This window comes from Monodelphis domestica, chromosome 3 (assembly GCF_027887165.1).
Source record: "Monodelphis domestica isolate mMonDom1 chromosome 3, mMonDom1.pri, whole genome shotgun sequence".
NCBI lineage: Eukaryota > Metazoa > Chordata > Mammalia > Didelphimorphia > Didelphidae > Monodelphis > Monodelphis domestica.
The window spans coordinates 496524547-496551322 of record NC_077229.1 but is presented as its reverse complement, the minus strand read 5'-3'; positions in this window follow the sequence as shown (position 1 = coordinate 496551322).

The following is a 26776-nucleotide window of genomic DNA, read 5'->3' as shown; positions in this document are numbered from 1 at the left end:
CTCCACTTGCTACTCCAGGAATTGTCAGCTGGTTCCAAAAGTTAATCAGATTGCTTCTCCAGTCTGTGTTGAGAGGCCAGATGGAAGGGGCTCCCTCCTTTCAGGAGTGGCAGAGGGGTACAATGTCACTCTTAAATGGATTCAGGCTGTACATTGTTGCCATCTGAGAAGCTGTAACAGCAAAGCCCAGCTGACTCTCCAATACCTTTCCTGAACACTTAATTTAATTTTCAGCATAAAGAAATGAATGGCTGGCATTTTCCATTGAAGACCATGGCTATAGATGGGAATAACAAAGAACCACTCTCCAAGGTCAGGGTTGGGGATAAGAGCTGCTTCTCCCTCTGTCTTCTTGTGCACACAAGGTAGCTTGTGTTCATTACTCAGCCTTTAGAAAAGCAGCTGTACAGGACACAATTTTATTAGTCTTTTTGAAAAAGAATCCCAACATAGGTACTTATAGGATTTAAAGCCGAATCAGTTTTGTTTTTAATTGCATAAAAGCCCACTGTTAATTTTTATGAGTGAGTTTTAAATCCCTTAAAAACAGGATTGGTAAAAATCTGGAGTAGCAAGGTTGTTCCTGAAAGAAAATACTTTTATTTTCTTTGTGCATTATTTTTTCTGAAAACCTGATATCTAATTTGAGTAAATAATACTTAAAAGGCTGGTAAATATCATCTAACAACCTCTACTCTTGTAACTTTCATGCAAAAAAAAATTCCCAACTTTCAGTTTTTGTTTTACTTGTTGCTTAAGTGGTCATATCCCCTAGGTTTGACAAAATGAATTTCATTGATTCCTAGTGGAAGGAATCTCATGACCAGCCTCACTCATCTCCATCCCCCACATCCTGAAATCTGTTCATAGACACTCAGCAGCAATATGGTCCAGAAACAGAACCTACAGCATTGTACTAGGTTTTGGGGGGCAGATAGAAAAATCAAAAAGCACTAAGTCCCTACCCTCATGGAGCTTTCAGTGTGGTATGGGAATACAACAAATACATGAACAACTATAATACAGAAGGATATGACAAATGCATGAAGAGAACAAAGGAAAACAATTTAAGATGTGAGGAAGAAAGTGATATAGGGAACATGTTTATTGGTCAGTTGTATCTGACTCTTCATTGACCCTGTTTGGGGTTTTCTTGGTAAAGATAATGGAACAGTTTGTCATTTCCTTCTCCAGTTGATTTTACAGATGAGGAAACTGAGGCAAACAAGGTCAAATAACTTGGCCAGTCACACAGCTTGTAAGTGTCGGAGGGCAGATTCCAAATCTTGAACATGAATCTTCCAGATTCCAAGTCCAGCAGTCGATCCACTGGGCCACCAACTTTGTCAAGCAAAATAGGAAGATAAAAACAGGTTCCTTGGAGCTGCTCCTCTGAACCCTGCCTCTCTCCCCTTTGCCCTGTGAATCTTTGGGACCTGACTGTTGTCAGATCAGCTCTCAGACTTCTCTTAGGGGTATTTCTGGAATCTGAAGAGTTCGAAGGACTAGACTCTGTTCAAGAGATTTCTGTATGAGGAGTCAACATTCTCATCTAACCTTTAGTAACCTGAAACATGATGTACTGGACCCAAGATTGAATTTGGAGTGGAAAAACCTGAATTCAAATCCCAATTTTTTCATTGACTGTTTGGCCTGGGATATTGACTGTGTGACTTCTATAAGCCCTAGTGTCCTCATCTATAAAATAAGGGGATTAGATTATGTGACCTCTAAGGTCCATTATGGCACTATTATCTGTCTCATTCCAGATTCAAACTAAGTACAAATCAGATGGCAGGGAGGGTAGGGGAAGGAAGGGTGAGTCTTTCCTACCACCAGCAACCAATTAGTTTAAAAATATTTTGGACTGGATTAATCAAGAGGATCCCCCTAATAGCCAGTTCTAAAAACATATCTCCCTTTTTGAAAAGCTCGAATGTGTAAATATGGTCTTAATGGATAGTGGTGACCTATCTTAGGAGAATCAAACAGTAATTTTCTTTCTGCCTCTGTTCTCTCATTCACCTCTCTGTTGTCAAGAACAGCAAAGTATGAATGGTCCACCGTGGGGTAATTTTCTGAATACTTCTCAAGGGAAAGCTCACCATTCAGGATTTTAGCATTCTTAGTGCACTGTGGGAGCTCAAAAATAGGTGAGGAACCAGGGAACAGGAGAGAACTGAGTTCAGGAGGATCAGAGAAAATTCTTTCAAACCATGGCTCCATTCCATGTTTGGAAGAGGACAGGGACTCCAGGGTTCTTTTGTGTTATCTTGGCAGTCTACTGAAATCTGTGGAATCCCTCTCAATCATGTTTTGTTGTCTGCATTCGTAATTGAAGGAAATGCTGGATCTCAATTACAAGTTTGTGAAAATAAAGATGGAAAATGTTCCTGTCCATGTTCATCAGTTCCCTGAAATCTATTGGCTCCATGTACCCAGAGGAGTTAAGAACTTCTGGGTTGAAAAGTGAAAAGGGGGAAAATTTCCCCTCTGGTGTATCAGGAGCCTGCCCGACACTGTTCCCCACTGCCTGACCTTTTCCCTTTCCCTCATCATCTTTACCCGACAAATCGAAAAACAGACCAGATTTGGAGAAATGTTTAGTTTGTGGCCAGGAAACAAAATATTTTAAGTGTACTAACCCTATAACAAGGGTGGTCGAATGGTTTTAGTCAATATCCTTGCTTGTGCATAAAGACTTTGAGTTTATAGCTTTCTAATCACAACCTTATCCCAGAATAGTACAAGTATTTATTTTGGTTGGGATTTGGGGTGTGAGGTTATATATATATATATATGTCTTTGTGTGTGTGTATGTGAGCGTGAGGATATTTTAAGTGTCTCTGAGAAATAAAAACTATATATAGGAAGTAAATGGCCATATAAATTAAAAATCACATTAGCATATAGACTATAATAATCATCATAATCATCATAATAGTAGCTAGCATTCATATAGCACCTGCTATGTTAGAAATATTATTTCATCTGATCCTCACGACAACCCTGAGAGGTAGATGCTACTATGATTCCCATTTTACAGATGAAGAAACTGAGGGAAACAGAGTTTAATTGACTTGTCCAGAGTCACAGGAGAGTAAGAAGCTAAGCTGAACTTTGAACTGGGAGTCTCTGACTCCACATTCCATACTTATCCCATAGCACCAAGCTAGTGAATTAAATAAATCTAGAACTCTGGACTAGGGAATAGCACTTCTCTAGTCAAAGTGTTCAGGAGGATCTGCACTTGTAATTAGAACCCCTTAGGCCACTCTGCCCTATACACTGACATTCATGCCCTCTCTGTAAACTATGAAGTAAGGTGGAATTAAGTGCTATGGAAAGAATGCTGGGATCAGAGGTCCTGGTTCAAATACAGCTTCTGTCACCTTTCTAATCTTGGGCAAATCACAACCTCTTTCGATCTCTGTCAAATGGGGCTCCCTCCATTTCTCAGTCTAAAAGCATTTCCAACTTTCTTTCCCTCTTTAGCAGAAAATCTTATCAAACTCATGCTCCAGCGGATCAATAAGGCTCTTGATGTGGACACTGATGACACTGATGGACAGAGTCTGAACACAATCCCTGCCTTCAGAGAGCTCATAATCTAATGAGGGAGAGAACAAACAAACCAATATGTTTTAGCTGATTCTATTTCTTTCTTTTCTTTTTTTTGTTTCCTTGTTTTTTCCTCCCTTCCTTCCTTTGTTCCTTCCTCTCTTCTTCCTTCCTTCCTTCCTTTCTTTCCTTCTTTCTTTCTTTCTTTCTCTCTACCTTTTTCTTTCTTTCTCTCTTTCCTTTCTTTCTCTCTCCCTTTCTCTCTTTTTTGTCTCTGTCTCAATTTCTCCCCCTTCCCTCTCTTCTTTCTCTGTCTCTCTGTCACACTCTCTCTGCTCCTACACTTTTTATTTTTCTAACTTAAAAAAAAATCGGCAAGCTACATTTCATACCAGATGGGCAAATATCAATCATTTCACTTAACCATGTCAGTCTTTTATAATGAACAATTCTACAAAGCACAAGACCACTCAAAGTCAGTTTGATAGCCCCTTAGCAGTGGACAATCTTGCCATTCTGATATTTCTTGCTACAAGACCTGTGCTGGAATGGGTTAGTTTCCTGTCGATTGAACATTTTTGATAGAAAGCTGAAGGATTGCTGCTATTCAGTTGATCAGTCTTCTCATCCATCAAATGTAGAAGTATGTTCTCTCCTTTCTCTGGGCATCTAGAACTCTGATGAACCCAAATGCAGAATACACCCTTCCTACACTCATCATTGGTTATTTCTACAGGAAATGACAGTGAATTTTGTGCCTCCCATTTACTCTCTGTGGCCTTCCAAAATGTTTGTCAATATAAATAAAAAAACACCAACACCTACCCTTTTGTTGGAAGGAGGAAGAGGCTAGTACTAAGGGGTGATTACAGCTTTCATCCCACATTCAGTACCAAATGCTACAAATTGGTGGGAGGAGGGTATTGTAAAATGCTGAAATACACTAGGAGAGAGCTTTTTTTCTGATATTTTTTGATACTCCCTGCCATGGGAGCCCTCGTGCTTCTGGCAACATTCCAGGAGTACCATAAAATTAGGGCTGGTCCTGTCTGAACCAATTCCAGATCATTTCAAAGAGACTCAAAGCAGGGAAATAAATATTGAACCTAGTTAAATGCTGCTTGAGATTATGCTTGGCACCATGTGTCCAGTCACTGATTTACTCTTAGGTTACACGGGTTATTTTGAGCTAAGATGGATGTGCCAGGACAGCCAGCCACTCAATGGCAGTGATTATGTGTGGGCTTTGTGGCATTTCTGACACATTTAGCAGAATGAAGAGTGAAGATTGATGTGTGTGTTTGTGCATGTGTGTGTGTGAAAGAGACAGAGAGAGAGAAATAGGGAGAGAGAGGGAGAGAGAGAGAGAGAGAGAGAGAGAGAGAGAGAGAGAGAGAGAGAGAACGACTGGAGGGGTAGAGAAGACTTGATATATTTGATTTTTTGATATTTCATTGGACCTTGAATTACATGGTTCACCCTCCTTGCCCTCCTTTCCTTCTTCCCTTCATTTCCCTATCATGGAACTATACAGTGGTGGAGGAGAGACCATCTACCCCCAAACTCTTTGTTTACCAGTGATGAAATTGAAGCCCAGAGCAGAACCTCAGGCATGACTTTACCAAGGTTAGATAATTAGTCAGTTGTGGACTTAGAACTTGAATACAGATTTTCTGATTCCAAGGTCATGTCAGAAGCAGTTAGGTGACTGAACCTAGAGTCAAGAAGACCTGAGTTCAAATGCAGCCCCAGATATTAGCTTTGACATTCAGGCAAGTCATTTAATTTCTATCTGACTCAGTTTTTTCAACTGTAAAATGCAGGTCATAACAGCACCTATCTCCCAGGGTTATTGTGAGAATCAAACGTGATAATAATTATAAGAGTGCTTAGGGCAATGTCTGGCACATAGAAGGCACTTTATTTCTTTATCTTTCCATAGAAATGAGAAAAGCAATGGGAGAAAATAGATTTTATATTTAGAATTAGAGTCTATTATTTATCATTTTGTTTCCTTTGTGAGTTTTTTATTGCATGTGATATGTATTTTCTGTCATGACATGGAGCATATCGAAATATGTATTGTATGAAAACACTGGTAAAATCTTTATCAGACTATTTATTGGAGATGGAATTATAGAATCTGAATTTCAAAATGTCAGAAAACAATTGTTAAAAATGTTTTTACATGTAATTAAAATTTTTTAATTCATTAAAAATATAAATACAAAAGCCTTAGAGGCTATTTAGTCCAACCTCCCTTCATCTTACATATGAAGAACTGGAGCCCAGAGAATTTAAGTGATTTACCCAAGCTCCCACAGTTAATAAGTTATAGTAGAGGTGAGATTTGAACTTGAGTCCTCTCACTCCAAATCAAGTATACTTTCCACTGTATCATGCTTCTTCTCTATGTAAGAAAACAGAGTTCTTCTAGGCAAACTGAAACATGACATGTCATCTAGCAAATAAAAATTCTTATTATTATTGTTTAAAGCCCTACTTCACAGCCCTGGCCCCATCCTACCTCTCCAGACTTTATCTATACAATTTCTCTTCCTGCCTAATACAATCTAGCCAAATTGTCCTTCTCACTGTTCATAGTACTCTATTTCCCATCCCCATGTCGTGGCACAAGCTTTTTCTCACTCCCAGCATGCATTCCCTCCTCCCCATCTCTTAGAATCTCTAATTTCCTTCAAGATTCGGCTCAAATCACACATTTTTCTGATCCCCCCCATGAGTACCTACTCATACCTCAAAATATCGTGTATTTATTTTGTGTGTAACTACACACATTCAAGTCTGCTAAGATACAACATAAATTCTTTGAGGTCAGATTATTATTTTTGTGTCTCTAGCATCTACCACACTTCCCGGCACATAGTAGGCACATAAAAAATCCTTGATAAAAAGCGATTGACCGTGCAACTGGAATTTTACAAAACAGACCAAGTCTATATGGGACCCCACAAACCTGGCTTTATTATAACCAGTGCAAAAAATAGAAGTCACAGACCAACCTCACAATCTCTCCCACTGTATGATTCAAAATGACACCCCTTTCCAGAGATGAAGTTGAATATCAATAATATTGCCTTTGGAAAACACCCCTTGACCAAAAAACTGGATTAATGGCTTTCTAGAAAAAATTAATTATTTGATTCTCAGGGCATAGTATTGCCAGGTGTGGGCATAGCCCTAAGTCCTTCCCAGGTGGCTCCCTTAGACTTAGGGGACATCAAAGGAAAAGACCCTCCTTATTGCTTAGTTAGGGCATTTCCAGGGGCAACACATGGCACAGGAACCCTTAGGCAAAGTTTTTTTATCCTCTAAGGTGAAAACTACTCAACAAGAAGCAGCATCTCCCAGAAGGTCAAAGTCCCTGTTCCTTAGAGTTACAAGTAAATAGTCCTTCTCTGTCCCTTTAGCTTTCCCATGATAAATGTTATCTGCTCTAGTGAAGCATCACCAGAGTGCACCTATTAAGTCCCCATGCACTCACAATGCCAGACAAAGCCCTGTGCAAAGCAATTTAACACACAGGGTTACACTAAACAAATGAGGCAGACAGGACAGTTGCTATTGCTGAGACAATCTCTGGAATAAGCATTTTAAATTTAATCAGGATTTTTGAAAAAATTATATTCTATATGAAAAAATGCAAAGTGAAGTGAGCAGAACCAAGAAAACAATATACACAGTAATAGCAATATCGTACAAGGATTAACTATACGTGAATTCATTATTATCAGCAATGCAAGAATACAGGACAACCTCAAGAAACTCATGAGCAAAGAGGCTGTTCACCATCATAGAAGGAACCACCAGAGTCCGAATGCACATGGAAGCATATCATTCTTTATTTCCTTCATGAATTTTTCTCTGCTGTAAGCGATATGTGTTTTCTCTTATGACATGTAAATATGTGTTGTGTGATAATATATGCAAAATCTATATCATATTACCTGCCATCTTGGAGAAGGAGAATGGGAGGACAAGAGAGAATGTGGATTGTAAAATATCAGAAAATGATTATTAAAAATTGTATCAGCATATAATCTAGAAAAAATTAAATTTTAAAAATTATACTCGACTTCTATTGATAATCATTTTTCAGTGTGCACAAATGAAAGAAAAAAGATAAAATCAATATATGTGATGTTGTGAAATGTTGTTACTTATCTTTTAAGACAGGTATATTGATCATAACAAGGTAAGTAAAAAATCATCCTGCTTGTTTCTATGTCCCCATTCTGAACTTTTCTGTGTACAGATTGCTGATAGCTAGCCAATTCCCATTTATATTATTGTTCTGATTATTTACATGGTTATCATCAGTGTGTATATTATTCTTTAGATTCTGCTTTCCTTTTTTGGCATCATTTCCCATAAATTTTCTAGTATTTCCTTGTATTTTTCATATTTGTCACAATGGGATTCTATCCTGTTTTATTGTCTCCTATGAAGTCTTTCTTGATTTCCCCAGTTATTTATATTCCAACCTCCCACCTTTACTATAAAATTATAAAATATAATTTTGTATATAATTTATATGTACACATTGTGTATATATATATATATATATATATATATATATACTATTGTTTTCTCTTAGAAGTAATTTCCAAGAAGAGGGCAGGTACTTTTTCATTTTTGCATTGTATTCCCAGGCCCTAGCACAATGCCTGACATATGGCAGGCATTTAAATGCTCATTTAGGTGAATTAAATATTGAATTTAGAGACCACAATTTGTTTAGTCATTCCCAAATCATTACAAGCAGGGATTATTTCCAGGAATTTTTGTTCATTTGCCATTTTGAATCATTCCACTAGGCTTATTTTTGCACAGGTAGATAGATTTCTTTTTTAATCAATAGCATTCTCAAGGTATAATCCCAGTATGGCATCAACAGCTTTCCAGTTCTTATTACATAATTTCAAATCAATTTCCAAAAACAATGTTCACATATTCAAAACTCCACCAGCTGTATAATTGCATGCCCATTTTCCTATAGCCAAATGGCTTTCAGCAATATTCAAACCCAATTAATTTTAATACAAGTAAATAGTTTGGATTTTCTCAGACCTTCTCCAATTCTGCCCCATCCCAACAGTCATGGCATTAAAAGGCTGTTAGATAAATGCGTAGATCTACATTATTGGATAAATATATGCTAAATAAGTTGCAGGGGAGGAGGAAAAGTTCTTTTTTTTTTTTCTTTAGAAGTGTGGTCATGCACATACACAGTTCCCAAAGAACTTTATGGAAGGAAACATGGAGTTCAACCAAGAATTTCTAGGGGGTGTTTGCTGGTAAGTGTCAGGAAACAGCTTGGAGATGAGGGGTGGGGGTGACTTGCCATGTAAGCTAGTCATATATAAATATACTGGTGATTTAAGAAATAATAAAATACTCCATATGCCTCAGGCATGAAGTATTATTGTCTCCAAAGTTAGCAATGAAGAGAATTTTACAGCCAAAGACACACCAACGGTTTGACACCAGCTCTCAACTCAGAGCTCCAGTTATTTTCTTCTGTCATTTTACCCACTTGTAAAAAGAGTCTACATGACAGCCCCCTTCTGGGACAGGGAAAAGGTAGGTCTGAAAACATAGCAGCAAAAAGGGTGGTACAAATAAATTTAAATAGAATCAATAGAAATTTCAGTCAGAACTAGGGTGGGCCAATGGGACTTTATCACAAGCTGCTGAATTTATAGAGCTTCAAATTTAGCCCATGAGCAACATAAAAACAACAGAAACTAGTTAGGGAGGGCATTAATTAAAATAGAAAACAACCAGAAGGTAGGCTAGGGTGAATTTCCTCCCTGCACTTTCTTTTCACGCTCCACATACCTTGGTGAACACAACAGATGTAGCCTCATATTGCTATTAATCTCTATTCCTCCCAATTCCAATTGAAGAAGCCTTTCATGCCACTTTCCCTGAGTGTGGCTAATGGTACTCTTTCCAAGAAATGAACTTATTTGTGAGGTGAAGCTCTGAATTTGATCTCCATTTCATCACTACCACTAAGTCCATAACCAAAGATGAAAGGAATATCCATGCCCCAACCATAAGGGTGGGTCTACCCCAATGTTCTGTTCTAGGCATTCTTCTTTTGTCTCTATAACCAATCTCTTAGTGATCTTATCCACTCCCGTGGGTTCAAATATCTTTTCTATGCACATAACCTCTGGATCTATGTATCTAGCTTTCATCTCTCTCTCTCCTGACCATTAGAGTTGTAACACTAATGGCTTACTTGATATTTCCACTTGGATCTCAACGTAGAATATCCAACCTGAAACTCATTTTTCTTCTCCTAATATTCACCCCCTCCTTTATTTTTCCTGAGGGTTGTATTCCCAATTTTTAAAAGATATAATATTTGGCCTATGAATATTGAATCTATCATCTTTCATTTTTCTAAAGTTCTATTCATGTCCTTAATTTCTTTCTTGTTTATCTTTTATTAGATTTATCTAGGTCTAAAAAAGGTATATTAAGGTTCCTCTGTAGTCTAAAACTATGATAGTTATAACACCTATCTCTATGTAATTGTATCCTCATTTCTCTCTGAAATTTGATTAATTTTTAAAAGTATTTTGATACTGTGTTGTTATTATCTTTATTTTCTATGGTATCTTTAAGCATAATATAATTTCCTTGATTATATCTTTATTTATTTATTTTCACTTTTATGATTTATTTATTTATTTGTGTTTTATATTAGATGTATATATTTTATATTAGATGTATTTATATTTTATATTAGATTTATATATCATATTATATTTATTTATATTTATATTATATTTATAGATTTTTATATTATAATTATTTACTTATCTTTTTATCCTATTTTATATCTACTGTCATTCATAATTATGATTACTACCCATTTGGTTTTTGTTCACCCATCTGACTTCTACAATTTTCTCTATGGCCCTTGAAGACATTGGGATTTTAAGGAGATGCTTGCTTTGTCTCTCCCTATTAGCATGTAAACAATCCTCACCAGACAGATCCTTCTAAGTGATCCAAATATGTGTATCTTTCCTATGTTTTTCTTGATTCTTACATTTCTGTTTCAAAGTGTCTACTCAGTTCTGGCTTTTCATCCAGAATGTTTGGGAATCCTCTATTTCATTAAAGATACATTCTCCCCCTCTAGGTTTATACTTAGTTATGGCAGTTATTCTTGATGTAGACTTTTATCTTTCTCTAATGTTATTTTCCAAGTCCTTCTTTTCTTTAGTCTCACGTTAAGTCTCATATCATCCTGATTGTGAATTCTTTTTGTCTACTTGCCGTAATTTTTCTTTGACTTGAAAGCTCTAGATTTTGATTATGATGTATATAGGAATTTTCACTTTAGATTTTTTTCAAGAGGATTAAAAAAGATGAAATTATTTTGGTTTCAAAGGGGTTGTCATTATTTTTGGTAGTACAATGATTCTTAAGTTATCTCAACTTTAGCTGTTTCCAGGTCAGTTGTTTTTGATGTTATAATCCTTACTTTTTTCTTCTATTTGGTTCAGCCATTGATTATGTTTTAATATTTCTTATTATCTCATTTTATCATTATTTTCTGCTTGGTTTATCTTTATTTTTGTGTTTTCAGTTCTTGGGTAAGCTTTACGATTGGCTATTTCTGAGATATTAATTCTCCCTGGCATTTTTCCCCTCCATAACTATTCTATGTTATATCTTTTATTTCATTTATTCCAAGTACTCTTGTAGTCCTTGTAATTAGTACTTATATTTCCCTCTGAGGCCCTATTTTGTCTTGCCTTATTCTTAGGTATCTCTCAATCCATGATATTTCTTTACTATGTTTGGTGTCGTCTTCTGTTTACTCTGATCTCTAGTCTCAGTTTCTAGTTTTGAGGCTTATGATTAAGTCAAACTTGATTCCTCTAGTCCTTGATGGTGTGGACAGGACATGAGCATGAGTACAGAAGCCAAGACTAGGCCTCAGCTTCTGCAAGAATGATTTGATTTTCCCCCCTTCTGTGGTTCAGACTCATAATACATGATTCTTGATTTCATATCTGGTCTGTCTGAATATTGTTCAAGATTTGTCTTCTGCTGTAGACAATTCTCAGGAGTCCCTTGTCAGCTGCACTGGGTGCTGCTAGAGCTTTTCTCCTTCTGAGGGTCCAAGGCCATCCCTAGTGAAAAACTTTTCTGAGGCCTTTTCCCTACCAAGGCTCTGCATCTACCTTGCACACTGATGGGGGCCTGTCTCCTGCCTGGACCCCAGAGCTATGTGACTAGTGTTGTTCACCTAGGGCCTTCTATCTACCCTGGGTTATCTGTATATAGGATGTTTACAGGATTTTGGAAGTCTTTTGTGAATTCCTGCACTAGATAGAATTGTTAGCTGATTCTCTCTCTCTCTCTCTCTCTCTCTTTCTGTCCTTCTTTCTGTCCTTTCTCTCTTTCTTTTTCTCTTTCTCTCTTTCCTTCTTTTTCTCTTTCTTTCTCTCTCTCTTTCTTTCTTTCTTCCTTCCTTTCTTCCTTCCTTTCTTCCTTCCTTTCTTTCTTTCTCTTTCTTTCTTTCTCTCTTTCTCCCTTTCTCCCTTTCTCCCTTTCTTCCTTCCTTCCTTTCTTTCTTTCTTTCTCTCTTTCTCTCTCCCTTTCTCCCTTCCTCCCTTCCTTCCTTCCTTCCTTCCTTCCTTCGTTTCTTTCTTTCTTTCTTTCTTCCTTTCTTTCTTTCTTTCTTTCTTTCTTTCTTTCTTTCTTTCTTTCTTTCTTATTCCTTAGGTTGAATTTTTAGAACTTTACTGGGGTACTTGTGGTGAATCCACAAACTTCAAACACACTACTATCTTCCTATAATGCTCCTATTCTCCAGACTTATTTCAGTTTAAAGAATTGTCATCCTTCCATTCACCCAGGTTTGCAACCTCACTGTCATGACTCTTCACTTGCCCTCAGCCTATCAAATTAGTTGTCAAGTCTTGTCAGTTTTATCTCCACAACATCTCTCATTTGTCTCCTCTTCATTTACAAGGAAATGACCCTAGCTTAAAACCTCATTACATCTCACCAGGACTATTGCAAAGACTTTCTGATTGGCATCCCACATTCCGGTATCTCTCTTTTCCAATCCATATTCTACACAGCTCAAAATAATACTATTTCATGGGCAGCTAGAATTGAGAGCCAGGCCCAGAGATGGGAGGTCCTGGGTTCAAATCTGGCCTCAGACACTTCCCAGCTATGTGACCCTGGGCAAGTCAATTAAACCCCCATTGCCTAGCCCTTACCACTCTTGTCTTGGACACAATACTTAGTATTGATTCTAAGACAGAAAATCCTGGGTTTTTTTTTTTAATGATATTTCTAATGCTCAGGTCTTTGATTGTGTCACTCCTGTTTTCAAATAAGGGCAGGGACTATCTCTTATCTCTAGGATAAAATATAAACTATTCATCCTGCTATTTAATGTCCTTCCTAATTTGACTCTAACCTACCTTTCCAAACATTTCAAAGCACTTCCCTTAGTGTATTCTATGTTGCAATCAAATTTTCTGTTCACTGAACTCAGCATCCCTATCCCACCCTCTGTTCTTTTTTCTTACCCAACACTAAAATGCAATTACTCCTCACCTCCACTCCTTAATAGTCCTGAGGTGCTTTCAAGATTTAGCTCATGAGCCAGCTGCTGTGGCAAGTCTTTTCTGACCACGACCCACCCTATTGTGAGGGCTCGATCGCTTCTAATGATCTCTCTCTCCCACTTATCTGTACTGAGGAAAAAGGCTCGAAGCAGCAAGTCTTCCTAGCAAAATGGCCAGCAATGGAAAAAGGGTCTAGTTTTGATTGGGGCATCAAAGCAAACCATTTCAAAGGATGCCATGCCAAGACCGACCAGAAATGCCAGAATCAGGAAAATATTGTGGAAAACAGAGCTCCAGAATATAGTGCAATGCTCAGTGCACAATAAGCACTTAAGCAATACTTTTATTCATTCCTTCATTCCTTCATAGGCACTCAAGACTATTTAACCAAAGTTACATGTATATTCATTGCCTCCTAGACCTAGAAAGGGCCTTGGACGTCAGTGGCTCCAACTTCTTCATTTTATAGACAAATTCATATGACTTCTAAGATCACATGCCTAGTGAGAAGACCAAGATAAGCCCAGGTTTTCTGATTCCCAGTCCAGCACTGATTCAGAGAGAGAGCTAATAATGATAATGAATATTTATATAATTTACATTTATTATACATATAACTTATGTAATTTTTCCAATAATGCGAAGTACTTTACAATCATTATCTTATTTGATTCTAAAAATAATCCCCAGAGGTAGGTGCTATTATTATGCCCATTTTATTGATAAGAAAACTCAGGGAAACAGATTAAGTGACTTGCCCAAGGAAACACAACTATAGTCTGAGGCTAAATTTGAACTCAAGTCTGGTGCTTTTTTCATTGTGACATCTAGCTGCTTATAGTTAGCATCCCTGGGTATTTCCTGGTATATTTTTTTCTCCAAATGGGATCCATAGCAGTAGTAATGATGACTCACCAATGTAGTTATATCAACAGAACCAAAAAGACATACGCCAGGGGGCAGCTGGGTGGCTCAGTGGATTGAGAGCCAGGCCCAGAGACAGGAGATCCTGGGTTCAAATTTGACCTCAGCCACTTCCCAGCTGGGTGACCCTGGGCAAGTCACTTAACCCCCATTGCCTAGCCCTTACCACTCCTCTGCCTTGAAAGCAATACACAGTATTGACTCCAAGATGGAAGGTGAGGGTTTATTAAAAAAAACAAGATATACACTCAAAAGAGTAGAGGAGCTACTAGGTGGTTCAGATGGAAGGACCTGGGTTCAAATTGAACTCAGACTTGTAAGATTAAAAATGAATATCAAATAACTCTGAGTGTTATATTTTATAAGATTTATTAATAATCACTTGAAATTGAGTAAATAGAAATAGCTGAGTAAAGAGCAGTTTCAGGAGAAGAGCGAGAGGGCGGAGTTCCAGAAACTTTTATCTACAAAACATAAGGACTCACCTTGAGGGTGAAAGGAATGCTGGGAAATGGAGTTCAAGGGTACAAAATTCTAATTACCCAGACTTCTTAGCTGTGTGACCTTGGGCAAGTCCATTTAATCCCAATTGCTTTACTGCTCTTCTGCCTTAATTTATTTAGTATATTTAGTATTGATTTATGTAGTATTTGGAACCAATATTTAGGATTGTCTAAACAGAAGATAAGGGTTTAAAAAAAAAAAGGAGCAATCTCCTTTTGGGGGGCAGTTTATGGAGAGGGGTTTGGGGGAACCAGTGCTCTGGGCATTTAGCCTTCTCCTCCAGGGGACTGACTGCTCCAGGAGCTAACTGAAGGAGCATTTTAGTTCAGAAGCAATCAATGAGCAAAACCTTCCTGATAAAGGCATCTGGTGCCAGGCTATGACTTCATTAAACTCCACGGATGAATCAGCAGGACATCTGCTGGCATTCTTTCAAAGGCTGTCGCAGATCAGATTAGGAAGGCAGCAGAACGGCAGCTCTGAGAGGTGAGCAGTGGACGGCTCTTAATTTCTGCTAAGCTTAGAGCCCTGTGGGCACGCTGGAAGCGGTCCTCCTCGGAGCACAGCTGCGCAGCATGGCCTCCACTAGAGCCCCCAGAGTGCCTGAAAGAACGACACCGGCATTGGCATCAGCCACTCCTTTAGCCGCGCACCTCCCTTCTCACGGTGCCCCATTTGCGCAAGTGCCCACTGAGCTCCGAAGGACCCGGGAGTCTAACCAGGTCTGCTTTCCTTAACTAAAAGGATGCTCAGTGAGTCGTTTTCTTTGGAATGTGATCTTCCTGAGGGCAGGGACTCTGAATGTTGCCCAGCCCATTAACAGAAGTGCTTAATAAAGGTCTGTTACCCGCCTGCCTGCCTGCCTGCCTGGCTGCCTGCCTGCCTGCCTAGCTCCCACACCGAGGAAGCTCGGACTGGTGAACTCAGCTAACAGGTTACCCTTTGCCAAAGATGCTTCAATGGACTTGGGGTGGGGATAGAGTGAATGTAATGGAGATAAAGAGGAGAGGTTCAGACCGACCTATGATCTTTCTCCCGTACTCCCAGAGGGCTCCCAGAGAGAAAATACTACCAAACCCCACGGAGAAGCAACTGTTCAGCAGTCCATCTCGTGGTCTGGGCACAGAAGAATGAGTTACTTCCTCAAGTAGTACATGTCGAAGGTGGCGCTCCAGTCTAGGTCCTCCTAATTCTCGGGCTCAATTCCCTATCAACGATGTGAAGCTACCTTAACATCTTAATGTCTGTATTTGATACATAGTTAAATGCTATTAATGCTTTTCATTCATTCATTCATTCATTCATTCATTCATTCATTCATTCATTCATTCATTCTATCCAAAGGAATGAATTCCTACCTAGTGGTAAAATGTCTTTTAATGAGAGGTTGTTGAGGGAACTGCAATTGGACAGAGGGGCTTTCCCAAAATCCCTCAAATCACAACCCTCAGAGCCTTGTACGTAACAGATGGTAGTGGAATGAATGGATAAATAAATAAATATTGTGGTACATGAGGACTTTCCTGAACCCCCAGATGCTAACGTATCCCCTACCAATTAGATTTAATTTATTTTTTATAATTTTTATATGTACAGTATAACCTTCTTTTATGTGAACTCAATACACAAATCCAGGTACATATGATTGGCAATAGAAGAAAATAAAAGCAGAAAAATACATAAAATAAAACATTTTAATTATGTGCTAAATCTATGCCATTTTTTAAAACCCTTACCTTCCATATTGGAATCAATATTGTGTATTGGTTCACTGTAAAGGCTTGGCCATTGGGGTTAAGTGACTTGCCCAGGGTCACATAGCTAGGAAGAGTCTGAGGTCAAATTTGAACTCAGGATCTCCCATCTCTGGGCCTGGCTCTCAATCCACTGAACTACCCAGTTGCCCCCATGCCATTTTTCAGTGATATAAAGTCTCACAGCAGTTTGCCCAGTCATACTCATTCTCACTTGGAGAAGTATAAGTGTGAATCATTATATTATTTTTTCTCCAAACTTTAACTCCCAGATCTGTCTTTGTCTGGAATTCCCATTTGTAACAAGTCATGTCCGAATCAGAGCAGTGCTTCTCTTTGTTTCACTATGGTTATTTAGTTATTAATAATGACCGCAAGGTACAAAAGTAGGGATGCTGGTAGCTCTGATAAGCCTAAGAAAATCATGAAATGCGAAGGATGTTCATATAAGAAAAATAAGACAAAAGATATATTAAATATTGGGGTTCACTATTATTGTGATTTTCAACTGACACAAGGACCTTGAAATATTTGGGTCATATAAAACAAAGTCCTACTGTACTTATATATATATATGTGGTTTTCTCTAATTGAATGTAAGTCCCTTGAGGCCAAGAAACTTTTCCTTTTTAGTCTCCTAATCTCTAATTCTAATCAACATCAACCAGAGGCTCACAATTGGCACTCAACAATTGCTTTTTCATAGATTGATCATGGTGTTGGAGAGGAGTGATGTCTAACTAAAATAGTAGCTATTCTTGTGGATTGCATATTGACTTAGTAAATCACAAATTGACATGATTAATGTATTATTTTTTCATTTATTTTGTTAAATATTTCCCAATTACATTTGAATCTGGCTCCAGTCACATTAGGGTATTTGTGTAGGGCTGTGAGACACCTCTGTGTAGGGTCTCATGATCTGGATTTTCTTCCAAGACACTGGCCTGGCTTGAGGGTTTTCATATTTGGAACAGAAGAGATGGATGAAAGGGATAGGTTTGAGGTTCATTTCAGCTCCATCATTATGCAATTATGCTAGTTCTGTGTACAGAGATTTTCATAAGTGCCTTGAGAAGGACACAAGTAAGAACCCTGAATCTCATGCTGCTCCTTCAGATCAGACCATCTGTCCACTATTGAATAAATCACAAAGGAATAAATAAGAAAGAAACCAAATGCCTGATAAAACAAGGGGCCACTAAAGTCTGCAGCATAGTTCCAAGGAAATATTGCAGAAAGTGAAACCATAGGACCTGGGTTCCTGGGTGACTTTGAGGAAATCATTTACATAGAAGAGAATAAGGAGGGGGAGAGAGGAGAGACAGAAGGAAAGAGAAAATAGGAGGAGAGGGAGGAGAGAGAGACAGAAAGAATGAGAGAGGGAAAGGGAGGTGACTAAAGATAAAAAGGAGAAGAGAGGGAGAGGGAGAAGAGAGAGACAGAAAAAGAAAGAGCTTGCAAAGAGAAAGAGTCAGAGAGTGAAAGAAGGAAGAAGGCCAAAAAGAGAAGAAAAAAGCAGTGAGAAAGATTAAGACAGACACACAGACAAAGATGGATACTAACAGAAAGAGAAAAGGAGAGAGGAAGAGAGAGAAAGGGTGGGGAGGAGAGACAGACAGACAGACAGACAGAGGGAGAGGGAGAGAGAGAGAGAGAAATAGAGAAAGACAGAGAAAGAGATGCAGAGGGAGAGAGACAGAGGAGAGAAGAGAGAGAGGGAAAGAAAGTGAGCGAGGGAGACAGAGAGGGGGGAGAGAGACAGATGGAAAGACAGAGACAGAGAGAGAGAGAGAGAGAGAGAGAGAGAGAGAGAGAGAGAGAGAGAGAGAGACAAAGACAGAGAGACAGAGAGACAGAGAGAGGGAGGGGAGGAGAGAGAGACAGAGAGAAACAGAAAGACAGAGAGAGATTGAAAGACAGAGAGAGAGGAATACTTATGATACCAGGCACTGTGCTAGGGACAGAAATACAAACAAGCAGGATAGTCATGGCCCCAGTGATCTTGAATCCAAATGAAGGAGGAAAAGAGTAAAGGGATGCTAGGAAGCAGAGGAAGGTCATTTACTACTAGGAAATGGTATTGAGCTCTGGACCCTGCAAAGACAAAAGCTCACCACCCCTAGTTGGGGGACCCAGAAGGAGGGTCTAAGTTTCGGAAGAGAAGATAAGGATGATGGTCTGAGGCTAAGGTTTCTTCCACTCTAATTCTTTGATCCTGTGATTCCAAAAAATAGAGTGGCTGCAGCTCAGAGGAGCTTCCTCAGTCCAGTGCCACTTTACCCCTGTAAAGCCTTTGGGCTTGGCTTAGCAAAGGCAAACTCCACCGCTAGGATGCCCTCCCCTCTACTGGCAGGAGTACTCAGAAGAAGCCCATATAGGTCAGCATCACCCTGCTATTTCTCTCTTGTGACCTTCAGTACTCCTGCTAGTTGTTCTGCCCCCCCTCCCCAAATAACATTCATCAGCAGTCCCACAGAAAGCAGCTTTCAGGTTTAAAAATGCTTCCAGGAACGCTAGTAAACTTCCAGGTATGTTCAAGGATTTGGAAGGTGAAAGCGATAGTGTTCACGTCCCCCAACCCTCAAAGTCTGCCAAGTCAAAAAAAAAATCAAATATAGTTATACTATTCAGTTCCTAGAATACAACATTCCAGTGAAGTAGAAGGGAGCCTAGGAAATCCTGGTAATGATATAGCTGGTTATATGGCTCCTTCTTGTCCTTCCTCCCCCTATTTTGACTCACCTAAAGGGCAAAGGAAAAGAAATATGGCCAGACCTTAAGATAAACATTGTATGAGGATAATAACAACAACTCACATTTATAGAGTGTTGGAAAGTTTCTGAACTGCTTTCAGCACACATTGCCTCACCTGATGCTCATAGTGATGTAGATGCTATTATGAATCCCATTTACAAGGAGGCGCCATCTCATTTGGGGAATGGATGAACCAGTTGGGAAGGAATACTATTGTGCTACAAGAAAGAATGAGCAGCACGATGCTTTCAGAAACATCTGGAAAGACCTATATGAATTGATGGAGAGTTCAGTGAGCAGAACCAGGAGAACATTGTCCACAGTAAAAGCAATATCGTAATGATGATCAACTGTGAAAGACTAAGCTACTCTGCTCAATAAATGCAATGACCAAAGCCCATTCCAAATGATGAAAAATGCCTCCCACCACCAGACAGAACTGAGGAAATCTCAGTACAGACTGAAGTACTCACATTTCTTGCTTTTTATTGTGTGTGTATATATTCGGGTGTATGTGTGTTTGTGTGTGCAACATGGCTAATATGGAAATTTGTTTTGCAAACATTTGACATGTATTATTGATATATTGCTTGCTTTCTCAGTGAATGTGGAGAACAGGAGCGAGAATTTGGAACTCAAATTTTTAAAAATGAATGTTAAAAATAAACAAAAAAAGAACACATAAAAAGACATGCATCATGGAATAGTTGGACACAAAGCTGGCCGCAGAGCCAGGAAGTCCTGAATTTAAGTCATGTCCATGATGCCTACTGTCTTAATGGCTAGGTGACCCAAAGCAAGACACTTAACTGACCTAGGCATTTTCCTAAGGCTGTAAATTGCAGGAAGATATTGACCTACATTGGCAGGGGAAGTTCCTTCCTCAAAAAGGATTTCTGTATGACAGTGAGATCATAGGTCTCTCCCTACAGATGAGGCAGTTGAGGTTAAGGAATATATAGGCCTTTGATATTCTGTGTGTGTGTGTGTGTGTGTGTGTGTGTGTAAGCATAAACACATATTTGCAGAGGCAACAAACAAGCATTTATTGTCAATTATATGCCAAGCACTGGGGACACAAAGATAAAAATCATCCCTGCCTTCAAAGAACCTAAATTTTATGAATGGAAACAACATACACACATAGAAATATATTCAAAGTAAACACACGTTTGTTGGGGAGGAGTGGAATTAGAAACAGGGAGAATCAGAGATGGCTTCATGAAGGAGGTGACACATGGTGAAATCAGAAGGAAACTAAGGAATCTGAGAAGTGGAGGTGAGGAAAAAGTACATTCCAGAAATAGGGAACAACTTAGGTCAAGGCATAGAGATGAGAGATGAAGGAATAGCAAGGATAGTTTGGCTGAACCAAAGAGCATATCAGCAGCATAATATGTAATAAGCTGAGGGAGGTAAGCTGAAACTAGGTTGTGGATGACTAAAACAGTCTGCAAGCAATTATTAAGTGTATACTGTATGCTCACTATGTGACTTTTATCACAATGAGGTCAAAGAACAGGGTTAAGATTAAGTGGTATAGTGAATTTATGAGTCCTAGACCTCAAGTCAAGAAGATCTGAATTCAAATCCAGCTTTAGACACTTTGTTTTGAAACAAATCACTTAACCTCTGTGTGTCTCAGTTTCCCCATCTGTAAAATGAGAATGAAAATAGCACCTCTCTCACAGGGTTGTTGGGAGAATCAAATGAGAAAACATTAAAACACTATATAAATGCTGGTTATAGTTACATAATAATATGAGATAATTATAATGAAATAACATTAAAACATTACATAAATGCAGGCAATTATTATATAACAATAATTGGGTAATTCTTATTATATAATAATATGAGATAACATGAAAGCATTATATAAATGCTGACAACTAGGTAGTGTAATGAATTGAGTACTGGGTCTGGAATCAAAGAAGTTTCCTATTCCTGAGTTCAAATCTGACCTCTAACACTTATTAGCTAAGTAACCCTCAGTGAATCACTTAACCCCGTTTGCCTTTGTTTTCTCATCTGTAAAATGAATTGGAGAAGGAATGGCAAAACACTCCAGTGTATGTGCCAAGAAACCCCACAGTGGAGTCATGAAAAGTTGGGCACAACTGGAAAATGTCCAACAAATGGTCTTTATAAAGCACATGGATGCCAAAATGTAGAGTCACTAATAGTACTTTTACTCCTTTAAGAGGAAAAAATAACTCGTTTTATCATCAATCTAGCATAAATCAAAAATATATTTATTTAGTGTCTTCTCTGTACCAGGCACTGAGGATACCAAGAAAGACAAAAGACAGTACCTATTCTCAAAGAGCTCAGGATCTAATTGGGTAGACAATTATGTAAATAATTTTGACCTAACAAGATATATTCAGGACAAATTGGAGACAACTGAGAGAAGGTACTAGCATTAAGGGGGTTCTGGAAAGGCTTCCTGGAGAAGGTGGCATTTTAACTGAGACTTGAAGGAAGCCAGAAAAGCCAGAAGGCAGAAACAAGGAGGGAGAGAGTTCCAGGTATGGGAGATAGCCAGAAAAAATGCTCAGTCAGGCGATATATGTCTTATTCTAGGAACAGCAAGAAGGCCAGTGTCATATAGATCTCAGAACATGTGAAAAGAGTAAGATCTAAGACTGGAAAGATAGGAAGGGGTGAGGTTATGATGCTTTGGATGCCAGACAGAGGATTTAATATTTGATCCTTGATGTGCTGAAAAGTCATTGGGGTTTATTGAGTAAGGGCTGGTGGTGATGTAGTCAACACTGCATGGATAACTAATAAAAATACAAAGCCACCAAATGAAAGACTTCTGGGCTCACCTAAGCCACACCTTAGGTAAGCACCTCCTTCTGTGAGTACCAACTCACTGCCTTCCCATCAAGCTACATCTCTGGTAGTAGCTTCAAGGTAACCTGATTATCTACTCAGAGTTGGAGTGGAAGGTGACAATATCCTGGAATCCATGGAAGCTTTATGTCTTTAGATCCAAGCTCTCTCCCCTAGATTCTCCTTCCCACTCTCCCCATCCACTCATTTAAATTCATCTTTTTTTTTGTTTATTTTTAAGTTGATTTCCTGGTTCCTAAAGCTGGTCTATAAATGGTTTCAACTCTGTGTGTGTGAGTTTTCAGTCACTTTAAGTCATGTCTATGACCCTATTTGGGGTTTTTCTTGGCAAAGCCACTGGAATGCTTTGCCATTTGCTTCTCCAGCTCATTTTTCAGTTGAGAAAACTGAGGCAAATTAGGTTAGATGACTTGCCCAGAGTCACCCAACTAGAAAGTGCCAGAGGCTGGATTTGTACTCTTGATGTCAAGCCTACTGCTCTATTCACCATCCAGTGCTCTGTCCACTCTATCTATTGTGCTTTAGTTCAAATTCTGTTTCAAACATTTAATGACTGTGCCACCCAGGCAAGTCACTCAACCTCTGCATGCCTTAGTTTCCTCATCTGTAAAATGGGGATGATAATAATAGCACCTACCTCCCAGGGTTGTTGAGAATCAAACCAAATTATACATTTTGCAAACCTTCAAGCGCTATGCAAATGCTAGCTATTGTTGTTACTCAGCATGAGTTGGCCTGATCTCCTCCCTACTAGTGAGGTACCCATAGAAGGTTACGAAATCCCGGAGGATAGGAAACCTAGACATTGTTTTAACTAGCTTGATATGAGCCAGTGCTGTGCAGCAGCCGCGAACACTTAATAAATGCTCTTAATGATGGTGATGCAATCCTTTTGTCTCAGGCCCCATCCAGGTCCCCAAAGAATATGCATCTTCCAAAGCTTTCCCCCTCTGCTTAATTATATTGCACTAATGTTCTTTCCCAAGAACATTTCTCCTTCCCGATTGCCCTGCTGGGAGCCGAGTCTCTCCGAAGGCCTGAATTTGCATAAAGCGACCAGCCCATTATAATTGCAATGATGGATCGCCGAAGTTTCCCCCTTTCAGATTGTTTCCTAATGTAACTCATTTCTCATCATAAAGAGTTGGCTGACAATGATGTCATTTCCACTGGCTGCATTCGGAGGCGGCCGGGCTCCTAACGCTGAGTTAGTACGATTGTTCCTCGGGTGATGGGATTGTGTCCTTATCTGTTTAAGGCAGTCCCTCGCTTTGCTCCCTCCCCGGGACTCTCCAGAAACTCACTGCTAACAGCAGAAGGAGGAGAATAAAAATCTGGGCGGGAGGGGCGCCTGAGAAGCCCGGATCAAAATGACAATCATCCGTGAGAGACAGGAAGTCCCATTGGTGGTCCCTGGGCCACTGGACTCTGATATTCCCCATCAGTGAACCCAGGTTCAAGTAGCAATGGCGGAGGCTTGAAAACACAGGCAACCTCCAACTTTCTACTCATGCCCAGCCGCCAGGCAACGAGAAATGAGCCTCGTTTTGAGCGATCATGACTGGAATGGAATTGGAACATGCCTTCACGACGAAAGGAAAGGTGGGATTGATTGGAATCAACATTCGCTGTTCCTGCTTCACAGAAGATGGCAATCCATGCCTCTGAACTCCTTTTTTTCTTCAAGGCTCAGCGTGGGTCACTTACTTTTATGCCAGGCACTGTGCTATGTGCTGGAGATCCAAAAACAAAAGTGAAATAGTCCTTCCCTCAGAGTCTTTACACATGTACTTCTAGGCATGTACAAGACACAGAGGGGAAGGCCCCTAGCAACTCCTTGTTCCCTGCCCCCAACTTAATGCTCTCTTCCATCACCACCACCACCACTTCTCCAAATTTATTTTTATGTAATTTTCCTTCATCTATATGCATATATGCACACGTATGCTCTCAACATATGTCATACATAATATATAGCACATATATAGTATATGCATATATACTATACATACATATATACGTATAGTATTATACATGTCATATTACGTGTCTTATATAAAATACACAGCATGTATTATATATGTATCATGTACAAATATATTGTATATGTTGTAGGTGTACATGTACATAAATGTACATACAGGTGTACATATACAGATATATTGTCTTTATTTATTTGTGTATTCATTGGTACAACACAACAAGCCTATGTAAGATGCTTGAGGACAGGAATTATTTCATTTTTGTCTTCATATCCCCAGCTTCGAACATAGTTCTTGGCTCCTGATATGGGCTTAAGCAATACTTATTGAATAGATGAATGGATGAAATATGTACCAGATGTACCACCTACTGCTTTCTCATCTAGATCTTTGGTCTTAAAAAATACAATATGGTCTAGGGATGCATAACCTAGTCTCACCTCCTAAGCCTCTGAAGAAACCTATAACTTCCATAAAGACTCTAAATCCCCACACTTTCTCAAGGAGGAGAAATTTCACTGGGGACCAGTGCTGAGGGGCTTTTGAACCAGGTATGGGAAAATTCTCATCGGTCAATCTGCCAAAAGCACATCCCTGTTTCTTCCCACAGGCTTAAATATGAATGTTTCCCTAGAACAAAGGAAAGCAAAGAACTCCACAGCAGACAATTCAGTCGCCTAACCCCTCTCTTGGTCTTAGTTTGAGCCCTAGTATGTATGGCCTTAGATTGAGCAGTATCCCATTGGTCAAACCGTGTTCTCTCTTCGTAGTATTTGAAGGGTGTTACAAAAGCCCAGAAAGAAATAAGCAATAATGTGGTTCCCACAGTGATCCCAAGTAAGTCAAAGTCAAAGTCTATATACATTGTGGTGTGAAAGTGGCCATGGGTTTTCATGGGTTCATTCCCAAGGAGCGCTCATAGGATCACGTATTTGGAGCTGTAAGGAAGCCTATCTCGTCCAACCCTCTAATTTACAGGAGACAAAATGAGACCCAAAGATCATAGAGCTATATGAGATCAGAACTGGGATTTGAATCCATAGCTTCCTTTCTTCAAGACCAGTACATTTTCTGTTTCTCAGAGGTCCTCCCAAGCTAGAAAGGCTTTGAGTAGGGACCTAAGCACAGGCTTTTTATCTGTTATCTGAGGATTCGCCTGGGAAAGTTTGGATAGGTTTGTGAAGAAGTATGTCCTCCAAAAGATTATGAATTCTTTGGTGTAACAATTCATTAAGCAAAATAATGATGAAGATGATTAAACAACAACAACAATAATAATATAATCCAACCATTCTAGAGAGCAGTTTGGAACTATGCCCAAAGGGCTCTAAAACTGGGCATGCCCTTTGATTCAATAATAACACTATTGGGCATATATCTCAAAGAGATTTTTTTAAAAGGGAAAACATCAATTTGTATAAAAAGATTTATTGCAGCTCTTTTTGAGAGAGAAAAGAATTGGAAATTGAGTGGAAATGGCTGGACAAGTGGTGATATATAATTGTAATGGAATACTATGGTGCTATAAGAAATGAGGACAAAGATAATTTTGGAAAAATCTGGAAAGACTTCCATGAATTGATGCAAAGTGAAATAAGAAGAATCAGATGAAAATTGTATGCAAACACAGCAATAGTTTTTGATAAACAACTGTGAATGAACTAGTTATTCTCAGCAATACAGTGATCTAACACAATCCCAGAGATTTATGATGGAAAATGCTCCCATCCTTCTCTACGAGAGAACTGATGGAGTCTGAATGCAAACCAAAACACATTATGCTTTGCTTTCTTTTCCTTTGTTGTTTGACAGCTCTTCCACAAAATGATTAATATGGAAAAATCTTTTGCATGATTATGTATGTAAACTCTATATAAGATTGCTTACCATCTCAGAGCAGGGAGAGTGGGGAAGGATTAAGGGAGAGAGGATGTGAGGGAGGGAGCAAACTTGCAACTAAAAAAAAACAATAAGTGTTAAAAATTGTTTTACATGTAATTGAGGGAAAATAAAAATAGTATTAAAACAGCTACAATAATATGGAGAGAGTACTAGACCTTGAACAAAGTCCTAAGTTCAAATAGAGACTCAGACACTAGCTATATAAGTTTGGGCAAGTCACTTAACTACTGTCTAACTCAGTTTCCTCATCTGTAAATAGGGGATAATAATAACACTTCCTAGGGTTTTTGTGAAGCCCCAAATGAGGTAATATTTGTAAAGCACTTTGGAAACTTTAAGGTGTTATACAAATACTATTATTGTTATTGTTGTTATGCTCATAATAATAATAGCTAACATTGAAAAATTTAAAACATCAAGCTTGTCCTTTAAAGAGAGATATAAAAAGACTCTTCTCCTTTCCAGGGTCCAGTGGTATGCATAGCATATAAGGGTCATAGTCATTTTGGGGGGTTTTGTTTATTTTAATATGACTAGTTTTGCCAACTTTTTTATTCTTTTTGGGTTTTTTTGAAAAAAATCTTTGTTATATGAAATGGTTCTCTAGAGAGGAGAGAGAGGGATACAGTAGGAAATTAGGCAATGTAGAAACAAAATACATTAATAAAATTCTTTTTTAAATTATTTTTGCTGCTCAGTCATTTAGCTATGTCTGACTCTTTGTGACCCCATGGACTTGTCCATGAGGTTTTCTTGGCAAAGATACTGGAATGGTTTGCCATTTCCTTCTCCAATGTGTCCACATTTTATAGATGAAAATCAGAGACAAAAGGGGTTAAATGACTTGCCCAGGGTCACACAACTACAACATGTCTGAGACCAGATTTGAACT